This window comes from Python bivittatus, unplaced genomic scaffold (assembly GCF_059951505.1).
Source record: "Python bivittatus isolate LINGU-HERP-01145 unplaced genomic scaffold, Pbiv_v1 ctg000820_np1212, whole genome shotgun sequence".
In the NCBI taxonomy this organism is placed as follows: Eukaryota; Metazoa; Chordata; class Lepidosauria; order Squamata; family Pythonidae; genus Python; species Python bivittatus.
In genome coordinates this window covers 537,412-550,437 of record NW_028277107.1, presented here as the reverse complement: position 1 = coordinate 550,437, position 13,026 = coordinate 537,412, and positions in this window count along the sequence as shown.

The following is a 13,026-nucleotide window of genomic DNA, read 5'->3' as shown; positions in this document are numbered from 1 at the left end:
AGCCTGCTCCATCCAGCTGCTTTTGACAACTTTAGAACATCTCCACACTTCCATCTTTAAGAAAGGTTCTGGAGAAAGTTGTGTCCCCGTGTAGCAGGAGCAGATGGAGCAAAGGAATAGACAGGAAATGGAATTCAGTATTTTTCTTACTTAAAAGAATAAAAATAATCTTGTTTTGATTCTGTATCCCATAAAAGAGTTCAGTGGGACACTCTGACCGGCTTTCAAGCTTCTGTCCTTGTGCCCCACAACAACATTGCAGAGCTCCAATAGGCTTTGTGGTGTCCAATTCCTGACCTGGCTTGCCTGAATGGGCTGATGCTCAGTTCCCAGCCGGGATACAGGATGGAAATTGCATTAGTTGCAGTGATGGATGACTTATGGAGAGACTAGGATTGGGGGAGTGCAACCCTCCTTGATCTTTTAGAGATTTTCAGTACTCCTGACCGTGGTCTTCTGCAGTGTGTCTGAGGGAATGCCCTACTTTGCAGTGGTTCTCCTTCTTCCTGAGGTTGTGGTGATGGAAGAGAGTTCTGTCCAGAGATATCTATTCTGTGCATGCTCCAGGGATCTCTCTGCTTACCGCTGCTTTTCAGGATCTACATGGGAGTGCTGGGGGAGGTCATCTGATGGCCTAGAGTCTGGCATCCTTAATACGCTGGTAATACCCAGTTATTTTTCACATCCCCAGGCAAAACAGGTGATGTGGTGGAAGTGTTGACCTAGCGGCTGTTGGAGTTTGAATGGGAGGGGAACAGACTGAGTGAATCTCTGCAAGATGGAGTCGTTTTGGGTTTGTGGACCTTGCAGTTCCAGGGAAATTCAATTTTTGACTTTAAACAGAGATGTACCGATGACTGATCCACAATTTGAGATTTCTCCTAGACTCACTGAGAGGCCCTGCTCACAGTCACTCATTGTCTAATCACAACAACGCAGTTCTCGATATAAGACAGGTTGTAGGAAGAAGGAAGAGGAAATCCATCTGAAGTGTCTTTTCTGTCTTTGGAGAGATAGGCTAAAGAAAACTGGGAGACATATTGGTTGGAACTGGACTAAGCTTCACAACATGCGTGCAACCTTCAAGCTATTACTTTTGTCTGGTTATTGTTTAATTAAATTATAGCTCTCCCAGGGACCATCCTGTAATCTCCTTGATTCTCTCCATCCACTTTCACTCCTGCCTTCTCCTTCATCCCCTCCTTCATCCATGCTAGGCACAATTCTTTTTTTTCTGGTTGATCCTTTATTCCCCTCACTTTCCTCAGACTGACTATCGCTTCAGAACTGGAGACCCTTCTTGGGCTTTCAAGGTTTAAGCCAACTTAGGGTCTTTGTCCCCAGGGCGCACAGCCACCATGGAAGGCAACCACAGAATGCATTTCAGCAGCGATTGCATAGGCTGAGGGAGTCCAAGTTCCAAGGCAGTGGCCCTTTAGTGCACGTCTCAGCTCCAGCGTAAGCTACCTTTGTTTTCTGCTCTGACTCCTTCTGGGCCCTTAGGTGTTAATAATAATCATTGGCTGATTATTAATAAGGAGCCTCTGCATCGTTTCCTAAGGCCACTGAGTCTGTGTGTGCACCCATGCATTTTCTGAAACAAACAGCGAGGATCTGTGTCCTGTGGCGGCTGCTACAGAGGCATCTTGTTGCCCTCCTGGTTTAGGAAGGCTGTTTGCTGTCTGCTGTTCACTTTTCTTTGTTTGAACTGTGTGTGAGTGTTGTTTTCATCTCCCAGTCTCTTAATCATCACAATCCAATCTTTGAGTTTGCCCCAAGAATTCACTGAGTATCTGTACCTGTGCAAAGTGCAAACCTTGTGAGGTTGAGATTGACCTGAAAGCAGAGCTTCTGCTGCTTCCCTGGCTGTGCACCCAGGGGAAACTGACTGGGAATGACAAGGATTAAAGAGATAACTGGGCGAGGGGAGAAGGACTGGATGTTGAGGAAACCTGTACGTTGACAAGAACGACTGAAGCGTGCCTTCTTTTACCTCACAACTTTGAAAAATGAGAGGCACCATTGCATGCAAATAAGGAAAATATTCCAACAGGGGTAGAAGGAAAGGGCCCCTCTAAAGTACTGGCTGTCTAAGAAAGGGGGGGGGCATCTCCGGCACATCGCAGTTTGTAGATCTTCCTATTACTAATGTCTGGGAACCGCCTGTGATCTTGTGAAGATTGAGACACTCTCTGTGGAGGATCAAAACTCGCTTTCCTCAACAACAGCCGCTCTGAGGGATTGCTAGAGATTTGAGGAGGCCTCAAAAACGAGCAAAATCCTGTCAGAAATGGCAGGGTGGTGTGAGAAATGCTAAAAAGAAGTAATAGTTATTAGTGACAAAAAGGTAGCTTTTACTTGACCGACATTAACAAGGAAATTTCGATTGTTTTATAAAAAGGTCAGATAGAAAAATTTCTATCTGAGAAAAGGGGGGCTTTCTGGGAAGGAGGATAATGTAACCTAAACAGACAAAGAAATAATTTTCTTTTGTCCTGCTGTGTGAGCACATTTAAGATTGGTTGCAACAAAAGCAGGAGGTAGCTGGAACAGAAAGGTCTTCCTTCCGTAACAGAGAAGCCTCTTCTTTCTACGTGAGTTAACGTAGGTTGACGCTAGCTAGAGATAAGGGATGAATAGAACGCTGTATTAGAACTCACTAAAAGTATCTAAATGAAGTTTCTATCAACTAACCAAAGCCTTCAGCTGAAGAGTAGAACTGAGCATGAGCACTAAACTAATGAATATTAAATTACATGTCTTGCATGTGTAATACTGGACAAGAATGTAAGCCTGACCAATGACAAAACAGGATAGTGATTGAGTGACGGGATAGAAATGTGTAAATTATGCTGAGATCTGTAGGTGGGTGTGGCTTCCTACTTTGATGCTGAGGAGTCCACCAGCCTTTGCAAACGCTTGAAATAAAGTTTTACTGCTGATCAACCCAGAAAAAGTTTGGTACGCTTCGTTTCATACAATTGGGGGCTCATCCAGGATAACCAATCGGCATCTGGTGGCCTGGGGACTCACTCTAGTGGAGGAAAGCGCGTCCTTTGGTGGAGTTTGGCCTCAGACCCAGTACCCGTGAGGACCCGAGGCTGCAAAATAGAGGTTGGTGAAGCAGTAAAATAAAGAGGGGGACCTGCGTGAGGCGTCAGTTCGTCCTTCGGGTCAAGCATGGGCCCGTGAGGTGTCAGTCTGTGGCCCAGGAAAAAGTAGACCGAGCGATTTCGTGCACGAACCCAAGTAAGAAACGAGCCAAAGGGGGTTCAAAGTACTGCCTGGGCGGTCTGGTGGTTGGGTAGGCGTTGTGTGAGTCTAGAGACCTATGTGAAGCGCACGAGATGTACTTAGGAACTGATAGAGTTCCAAAGATAGTGCGAACTGAGTGTGTGTTCAAACTTGCGTTTCCGGATTCCCGCGAGGGGACCGGCCAGGTGCGAACGAAGCGAAGTGATGGATTGCTGATGGTCTCTGTAGTCTAGATACGAGGGTTTACATCTTTAAATTTTTTTGTGAGAAAAAGGCTAAGGTGGGTTAGGAGACGTAATTTGCAGAAGCTCTCTTGCCAGGTCAGTCTTTAAAAGGCCAGCGTGTGCTGGGAGACTGGCAGGGAAAGACAGTTTTGTTCTTGTGTCTAGATATTAAAGAGAGAGGGAAGACAGGACTCAAAAACACTGCCTCACGGAAGCAGTGCGACTAAAAAGGCTGTTAAACCAATCACTATGGGAGGAGGAAGCTCAAGTAAAGAGAAATGCATTAAAAAGATTCAGAAAAATCCTAGGTTAAAAATCAATCCTAACAGTCCACTAAGCAGACTACTTAGTGGATGGACCAGTCCTCCCTATAAATATATGATAAAAGAATTGGATTTGAACAAGGAGGATATGGTTAATTTGTGTTGTTTTGTATGGTGGGAAGATGAAAGGGCCGCTTGGCCAAGGGAAGGATCTAATGATTATTTTATGTGCCATGCCCTATATGATTATGTAAAATCTAAAGAATGTAGGGCAGTGGACAATGAATTGGATTATGCCCTGATTTGGACCCCTGATAAATGGCCTCCCTCTAGTAAAAATAAAGAGGGGGTAATTAAAAGATCATTAATGGTCTTAGAAGAAGAAGAGGCAGAGGAAACTAAGAAATTATTACCTCCCCCCTACAATCCCAAGTATATATAGGAGGAAACTAAATATGAGAAATTAAAGAAAGAATTGGAACAATGTAAGCAAGATTTGAAAAACCTGCCCTTTCATCTTCAAGACATAGAGACGGATAGAACCCGTCGGCAGAAAAAGAGAGAGGAAGAATCCGATATGTTTCCCCTGAGGGAAATGACTTCTGGCTTAAATGCTCAGGGACAGCCTGTTATTAGTTACATACAGGAGCCCCTGAGAAGTACAGAGGTCTGGGCATTCAAGAGAGAGTTAAAACCTCTCTTGGAAGATCCTGTGGAGGTAGATGAACAGTTTGACACCATGCTAGGACCAAATACCTATGTTTGGGAAGAAATGATGGCAATATTGACTACTCTCTTTTCTGGAGAAGAGAAGCAGCTGATCAGAACAGCAGCCATTAGAGCATGGGACACAGAACATCCAAATAATGCAATAGGGGACCAGAAATTTCTCCTGAATAAACCAGATTGGGACAACAATAATCCCCTCCACCGAAATTTTATGGAAGATTTGAGAAGTATGATAGTAAAAGGAATTAAGGAGGCAGTGCCAAAATCCCAAAATATGGCCAGAGCATTTGATCTAAGGCAGGAAGGGGATGAGGCCCCTTCGGCTTTCTTGCAAAGATTGAAAGATGCAATGAGGAAATATTCTGGTATGGACCCTGAGGAAGCTACTGCCCAGGCACTATTGAAAGTAAATTTTGTGACCAAGGCCTGGCCCGATATACAAAGGAAGCTTCAGAAGTTAGATGACTGGGCAGAAAAACCTCTTAATGATTTATTAAAGGAGGCCCAGAGGGTGTATGTGAGAAGAGAGGATGAAAGAGTAAAACAACAGGGAAGGGTCATGATAACTACTATAAAGGAAATAAGTAAACAAGAACCAGTAAAGAAGAAAGTAGAAGCCTGGCCCCGATCTGTAAACCAACCACGGGGACCGCCAATAACAAATAAAAGGGCTAGTAATTACAGAACACCCCCTTCACAACAGGGAGGGCGAAGGTCTCTAAACCCCCAACAGTGCTATGGTTGTGGGCAGAGGGGCCACTTTAAGAGAGATTGCCCCTATGAGACTTGGGAAAGGCAAATATATAACATGGCCGAGTATGAAGATTAGGGGGGTCAGGGGCACTTGATAATGGGATCCCACCAAGAGCCCTTGATAAATTTATTAGTGGGACCCAAAGAAGAAGAAATCACCTGTTTAGTAGACACAGGGGCAGCACGAACCTCGATAGTTTGTTTGTCCCCAGGTCTGCAATTAAATGGACAAACCATGAAGGTTTCCGGAGTTAAAGGCGAAACCTTCCTGGTCAATAAATTAAAAGAGACAGAAATTGGCATTGAAGGGAAAAATAAAGTAAAATTGGAAATGCTCTTTATCCCTGAAGCAGGTATCAATCTATTGGGAAGAGATGCTTTGAACCTGTTGAACTTAAGTATTAAATTTGAGAATGATTACAATAATGAAAAGATGTATGTTTTGAGAGAAGAAGATGAAAAGCAAATTAATCCAATAGTATGGGTTAAAGAGGGAAATAGGGGAGGGCTACAGATACCTCCTTTGTGTGTACAGTTAAAACAACCTACTGAAATAATTAGACAAAAACAATATAACATTTCATTGGAAGAGAGAAGAGGGTTGCAACCAGTTATAGAGAGTCTCCTAAGAGATGGGCTCCTAGAGCCTTCTATGTCCCCCTATAACACCCCCATTCTCCCTGTTAGGAAACCAGATGGAACCTATAGGATGGTTCAGGACCTGAGATTATTGAATTCGGTGGTACTAGCTAGACATCCAGAGGTTCCTAATCCGTATACATTATTGGGGAAAATCCCACCTGACCATACCTGGTTTAGTGTGGTAGATCTAAAAGATGCATTTTGGGCTTGCCCCTTGCATGAGGATTCCCGTCCCCTTTTTGCCTTTGAGTGGGAAAATCCTCATACAGGGAGGAAACAACAATATCAATGGACTGTTTTACCACAAGGATTTACAGAATCACTGAATTTATTTGGGCAAGTGCTTGAACAAGTACTAGAGGAATTAACTCTACCTAAACAAGTTACTTTAATCCAGTATGTGGATGACTTATTAGTATCAGGAAAAAAGCAAGATGAAGTGAGGCAGGCTACAAACCAATTGTTAGATTTTCTTGGTGAAAAAGGACTGAGAGTATCTAAAGGAAAATTGCAGTATGTGGAAAGGGAAGTTAAATACTTGGGACACTTGATCAGTGAGGGAAAAAGGAAAATCTCGCCCAGCAGAATTTGCAAGGGATCGTAACTCAGCCCATACCTAAGACAAAGAAAGAGCTGAGGAGGTTTCTGGGCTTGGTAGGATATTGTAGATTATGGATTGATAATTATGCTGTTCTGACTAAGGAATTGTATTCTAAGCTGTTAGAGGAGGAACCTTAGATTTTAGAGTGGCAGAAAAGCAAATTGGGAAACTTTGAAACTTTGAAAAGAACTCTCAGTCAAGCTCCAGTGTTGAACCTACCTAATCTGGAAAAGCCATTTCACTTGTATGTAAACACTGAGAATGGCATTGCTCAAGGGGTATTGACTCAGAAGTGGGCAGGGCAAAGAAAACCTGTAGTCTTTTTATCCAAAATAATGGACCCTGTAATTAGAGGTTGGCCTGTCTGTGTGCAAGCTGTAGCAGCAACTGCAATACTGGTGCAGGAAAGCAGGAAACTAGCCTTTGGGGGAGCATTGATAGTCAGCACCCCACACCAAGTGAGGGCTATCTTGCACCAAGAAGCAGGACAATGGCTCACGGATTCCAGGGTTCTTAAGTATGAGACCATTTTAATGGAAAAGCCTGATTTAATTTTAACAACAGATCCCAATTTAAACCTTGCACAGTTCTTAGCCAATGAAAGGGGAGAACAAGGAGATCTTGAGCATTACTGTATGGATGTAATAGACTTGCAAACTAAAATACGTCCTGATTTACTAGAAACAGTCTTAGAAGGAGAACATCTTTTTATAGATGGGTCCTCCAGGGTCTTAGAAGGAAGGAAACAGAATGGATATACAGTGATCGATGGTACGAAGAAAGTGGTGCTGGAGGCAGGGAGTTTACCAAAACATTGGTCAGCCCAGACTTGTGAACTGTATGCACTAAAACAAGCGTTTTGCTTGCTGGAAGGGAAAATAGGGACAGTGTACACCGACTCCAAGTACGCATTCGGAGTTGTGCATACGTTTGGAAAGATCTGGGTGGAGAGGAGGTTAATGACTAGCAAAGGAAAAGAATTGGTGCATGAGAACTTGGTAAAATAAGTTTTGCAAGCTCTTATGTTACCAGCGGAGATAGCAGTGGTTCATGTCACTGGACATCAGAAAGGAGGGAGCTTTGAAGCAGTGGGAAATAACTTGGCAGATGTAGAGGCGAAAGAAGCAGGAGCTGAAGGGGGAAAAGAAATTATGTATCTTGCCCCAACCCTACCAGAAATTGGGGAACAGATACCGGTGTTTGGGGAAAGAGAAAAAGAGGAATTGAAGAAGGTAGGAGCGGAGGAGGATGAGTTGGGGAAGTGGATGTTGCCAGACGGGAGACAGATGTTGAATAAAACCTTAACCAGGGAAATACTGAACACTTTACACGAGAGCAGTCATTGGGGACTTCAAACTTTAGTAGATCTTTTTCTGAAAAAGTATGGGTGTTTAGAGATTTATACAATAGCCAAGCAAGTAACTGAAAAATGCATGATTTGTAAGAAGGTAAATCGACAAGCCTTACGACAAAAAGCACAAGGGGGGCGATCCCTTGCCTTGAGACCATTTCAATGTATTCAAGTAGATTATACCGAGTTGCCACCTAGTGGCCGAATGAAGTATTTATTAGTTTTTGTAGATCATTTAACTGGATGGATTGAAGCATTTCTTACAACAACAGCTACTGCAGGGATGGTGATAAAAATTATTCTAGAACAGATAATACCTAGATATGGAATAGTCTCAAAGGTGGATAGCGATTCTGGGAGCCATTTTACTGCAAAGGTGTTACAGGGAGTAATGCGAGCCTTGAACATTCCGTGGGAACACCACACACCCTGGCACCCGCCTTCTTCTGGGAGGGTAGAGAGGGCTAATGGCATGCTAAAAGAGGCTCTGAGCAAACTGATGTTAGAATTGGAGTTACCATGGACAAAGTGCTTGCCTCTAGCCCTACTGAGACTTAGAACAAAACCCCGAAGGGACATTGGATTATCACCATACGAAATGATGTTTGGTATTCCATATATGGGGACAAACTGGGAAGAAAATGCTATGGAACTAAAAGATAAAGTCATAAGAAAGTATGTGCTTGATCTGTCCAGATCACTTTCTTTTCTTAGAAAAAAAGGTCTGTTGGCGCAAACTCCACCACTCGAATTTGCAGTTCACCGGTTCCAGCCTGGAGATTGGGTCCTGATAAAAAGTTGGAAAGAGGAAAAACTCGAACCGCAGTGGGAAGGACCTTATCAGGTTCTCCTAACCACAGAAACTGCAGTCCGAACAAAAGAAAAAGGGTGGACCCATTATACAAGAGTCAAGGTGTCAGAACCTGCATCACCCAACTGTTGTTGTTTTCCATTGTATTGCATTCGTTGGGAGTTGGATTGATTTGTTTCTGCCACTTGTAAAAAAGGAGGGGGGGTGGCTGGTAATGGTTGTAAGGGGAGTTGGGAAGCAGATTAACCATATATGGGCAATTTAGACTGGCTTGATTGCCGGCCAGGCAGCTGGGGCCCAAAGAACCAGGAAGAAGCTTGGGGAGGAAGGAGAGAGGTCAACAACAGGTGACGCCAGGCAATAAGGGGAGGGGGGATAAATAGAGGGAGGTTTACCCAAGGCGTTAGTTTTAGCAATGTTCTGTTTACAAGCTACATGTACCTCTTAATAAAGAAGTATTTATCTGACCCAAGCCTGGTTGTGTGAGAATGCTTCAGAACTGAGAGTTGGACATCGTGGACTTGACATTTTGCTAAAACTCCCTGATACTGGATTTCACCCGAGAGGAAACTCTACGAGGAATTTCCAGCAACTTAGCATTGCCTCTGAGGAACTGCAGAAAAGTTCACCAGAGGCACCAGCAGAAGAGGAGGAATGGCAAATCCACCTCACTGAAGCTCTAGCGGCCGCCAGACCAAAGACCCCAATGAGACGACTGGCCCACCGCTGGGACCCACCAAGAGACTGGAGCATCTGGGAAGAAGCTGGAGGGTTCACCCCTGAGGTGCCAGCCTGGACTGCGACCAAAGTGGCAACGCCATGGGATGAGGGACAAGGGGTGAGGGAGCTGGAAGACGAAGTGCGCACACTGAGGAAGGAATTGGACAAGCTGAGGATTCTGGCGCAACCTTCCGTGCAACCTCCCAACCCCCTACAGGGGCCAGCGCCACTCAACCAGCCCTCCCCAATGGCTCCGCTGGAACCACCGACCCTTCCCCCTCATCGGCCTCCGGTCCAAACCCCGCAGGACACGGCGGGGGAGCGGACCAGGAGCAAGCCGCCCAATGACCTCAACAGGCGGAAGGGGACCTGTTGTGAAGATGGGGGCTGGTAGAGAAGGACGACGGAGACGCTGCCCAACTGCCCGCCTTCCTGAACCAGGTGAGAATCTGCATGGGCACAAGCGGGCGCCTGTTTGCCAGCGATGCCTGGAGGGTGCTGTATGTGTCCCGCTTCCTGGTGGGCGTGGCAGCTGAGTGGGTGAACGACTTGAATGAAGCGGAGGCCCCAGAACTGGGGGACTTTGACCGCTTCATCACCGCCCTACGGGACCAATTTGAGGACCAATGTGCCCTCTCGCATGCAGCGGAGGCAATCCGGGAGCTGAAGCAGGGGCCGCGCTTGGTGACAGAGTACGCGCTGGAGTTCAAGCGCTTGGTGGCGAAGCTGCCTGACTGGCCAGAAGCGTTCCTCGTGCGGCTGTTCCAGGAGGGGCTGGAGCCACGGCTCTTCGAGAGGGCGGTGGTGCGAGGGTGCCCGGAGACCTTTGCGGGATGGATCACCCACATCTCCGTGTTGGAGGCGCAACTGGCCAGAGTCAAACTGCACGGCGCGGAGGCGAGATGGCAGCCCCCTAGCGCCGCAAAGCAAACGGGGAGGAACCCGGCAAGGAAGGAGTTAACTCCCTCGGCAAGGCTGTGGGGAAAGCCTGCTTCATGTGCGGTGAGAAGGGGCACTTCGTGGCGGCCTGCCCCCAGAACCCCAGGCTACAAACCGCGCCGAAAGGGAAAAAAGCCGAGAAACCTGCAAGAGCGATGAAAGCCCCACGAAAAGCACAGCGGCGAGAGGCGAAGAAGAGACGCTGAGAATGGCCTACCTCTCAGACAGCGAGGACGGACGGGAGAGCTCCGGCGGAAGGGAGGAGAGCCCAAGGCGCGACCAGCCGATCCAGAGCAAATCGATCGAGGACATCCGGGTGAGTCCCATGACGTATGAGGTAGTGATCCGTGCTCCGCGATCAACTTGTCGGGCCCGGCTCACTGCATTGCTTGATTCAGGTTGGTCCCGGAGTTTGATCAGCCCCGTGCTCGTCACCGGATTAAATTTGAAAGTGCACCGGCTGAAGACGCCCATAATCTTCAGGCAAGTGGATGGAACAGCGGTGGGGGGAGGTGCGGTCCGCTACTACACAGAGGCTTTTGAGTTAAGAGTCGGAACGCACCAGGAGGCTTTAAAGTGCCTGGTCGCGCCGCTGGCTAGTTACCCCCTCATTCTGGGAATGTCCTGGCTGGAACGGTGGGACCCCCGCATCAGCTGGTGGGAGAAGACTCTGGACTTTCCAGATGGCGGGCGTGGGACTGCGCAGGCGGAGCCCTATCCTCGAGGGGAGCTGGGGGCAGCAGCCCTGAAGGAGCAGTGCCAAGGGAGGAAGCCCCACGCGGGGGGAGGGGAGGAAATCCCCTGGCAATATAGGGACTTGGTGAAAGTCTTTAGCGAAGAGGAATCCAACCAGCTACCACCACATCACCCCACAGACTGCGAAATTGAGATGGTGCCAGGAGCAAAGTACCCAACACCAAAGATGTACTCAATGACCCAAAAGGAAATGGGGGCGTTGAGGGAATTCATTGACAAAAACTTGAGCAGAGGCTTCATAGTGCCCGCCAAATCCCCCCTGGCAGCGCCAATACTTTTCAGAGAAAAGAAAGATGGGACTTTATGCTTATGCACGGACTATAGGGGGTTAAATGCAATATGGACAGAGAACAAATACCCTCTCCCATTAATAAAAGATTTGTTAGCCCATTTGGCAAAAGGAAAAATTTTTACTAAACTAGATTTGAGAGAGGCATATTTCAGGGTGCGTATAAAAGCTGGGCACGAATGGAGGACCGCATTCCGCTGCGCATTGGGACACTACATGTATCGAGTCCTCCCATTCGGATTAAAAGGCGCACCCAGGGTATTCATGCAGCTGATTAATGAGGTCTTGCACGAGTTCCTCTACCAAGGAGTGTTGGTGTACTTGGATGACATTTTAATCTACACCGAAACAATGGAGGAACACATGAAATTGGTCAGGAAAGTGCTGGAGAAACTGCTAAATGCCCAGTTGTATGCAAAATTATCCAAGTGTGAGTTCCATAAGGATTGGATTGACTATCTGGGCTACAGAATATCTAATAAAGGAGTGGAAATGGATCCCAATAAGGTGCGGGATGTTCTAGCTTGGGAGGCCCCCAAAACCAGGAGACAACTGCAAAGTTTCCTTGGCTTTGCCAACTTTTACAGACAGTTTATTCCTAATTTTGCACAAGTAGCCCTCCCTCTGACTGATCTTTTAAAAATGAAGGACAAACCCTTGGCAGCTGCAAAAGCCCCCAGTGCCTCTTTAAAATGGACAGCAGAAAGTCAGGAGGCTTTTGAAAATCTCAAGAAATTGTTCACTGCTGAACCCATCCTAAAACACCCAGACCCAACAAAGCCTTTTGTTATTCAGGCAGATGCCTCAGACATAGCAACTGGAGCAGTCCTCCTACAAAGGGACGAGGAAGGTATGTTAAAACCATGTGCTTACTTATCTCGCAAGTTCACTGAACCTGAGCGGAGGTGGCTAGTGTGGGAAAAGGAGGCTTTCGCAGTGAAATGGGCTTTAACGAATTGGAGCCATTTGCTGGAACGAACGGAAGAAGATTTTGAGGTTTGGACGGATCATAAAAACTTGGACGCTTTGACATCACCCAGAAAGTTGTCTCCTAAACAGATAAGATGGGCACAATTCTTCAGCAGATTTAATTTCACTTTAAAATACTTTCCAGGAGGGAGGAATTTCTTGGCAGATGCTCTCTCCAGGCTGCCCCAGCACAATAGCCAAAGGGAGAAGGTGGTGTCAGCTGTAATCCCAAACCGGCAGGGGCCAGAACTGGCAGCTGCAGTCACTAGATCACAAAGTAATGCCACCAAAACCCTCCTCAAATCAGAGTTCTTAATGGACTTAAATCGATTCCTGGAACAGGATGAGTGGTTCCAGGAGAATAAGGAGGAACTAACCCAGAGGGAGGGGGCATGGTGGAAAGCAGATAGACTGTACGTGCCCAAGGAGGCTCGCAAAATGGTACTACACAGGTGCCATGATGATAAAACAGCAGGGCACTTTGGCTTTGTCAAAACTTTACATCTACTCCGCAGGCAATTTTGGTGGCCTTCGCTCAGGAGAGATGTGGCAGAATATGTAACTACCTGTCCTGTATGCGCTATGGCCAAAAGGCAAGGGGGGAAACCCCATGGGTTATTACAAACTGTGGCCTGCCCTGAAAAACCATGGAAAGAAATAAGCATGGATTTTATTGTAGGCCTGCCAGAGAGCAGGAAAATGACTGTGATTTGGACTGTTACTG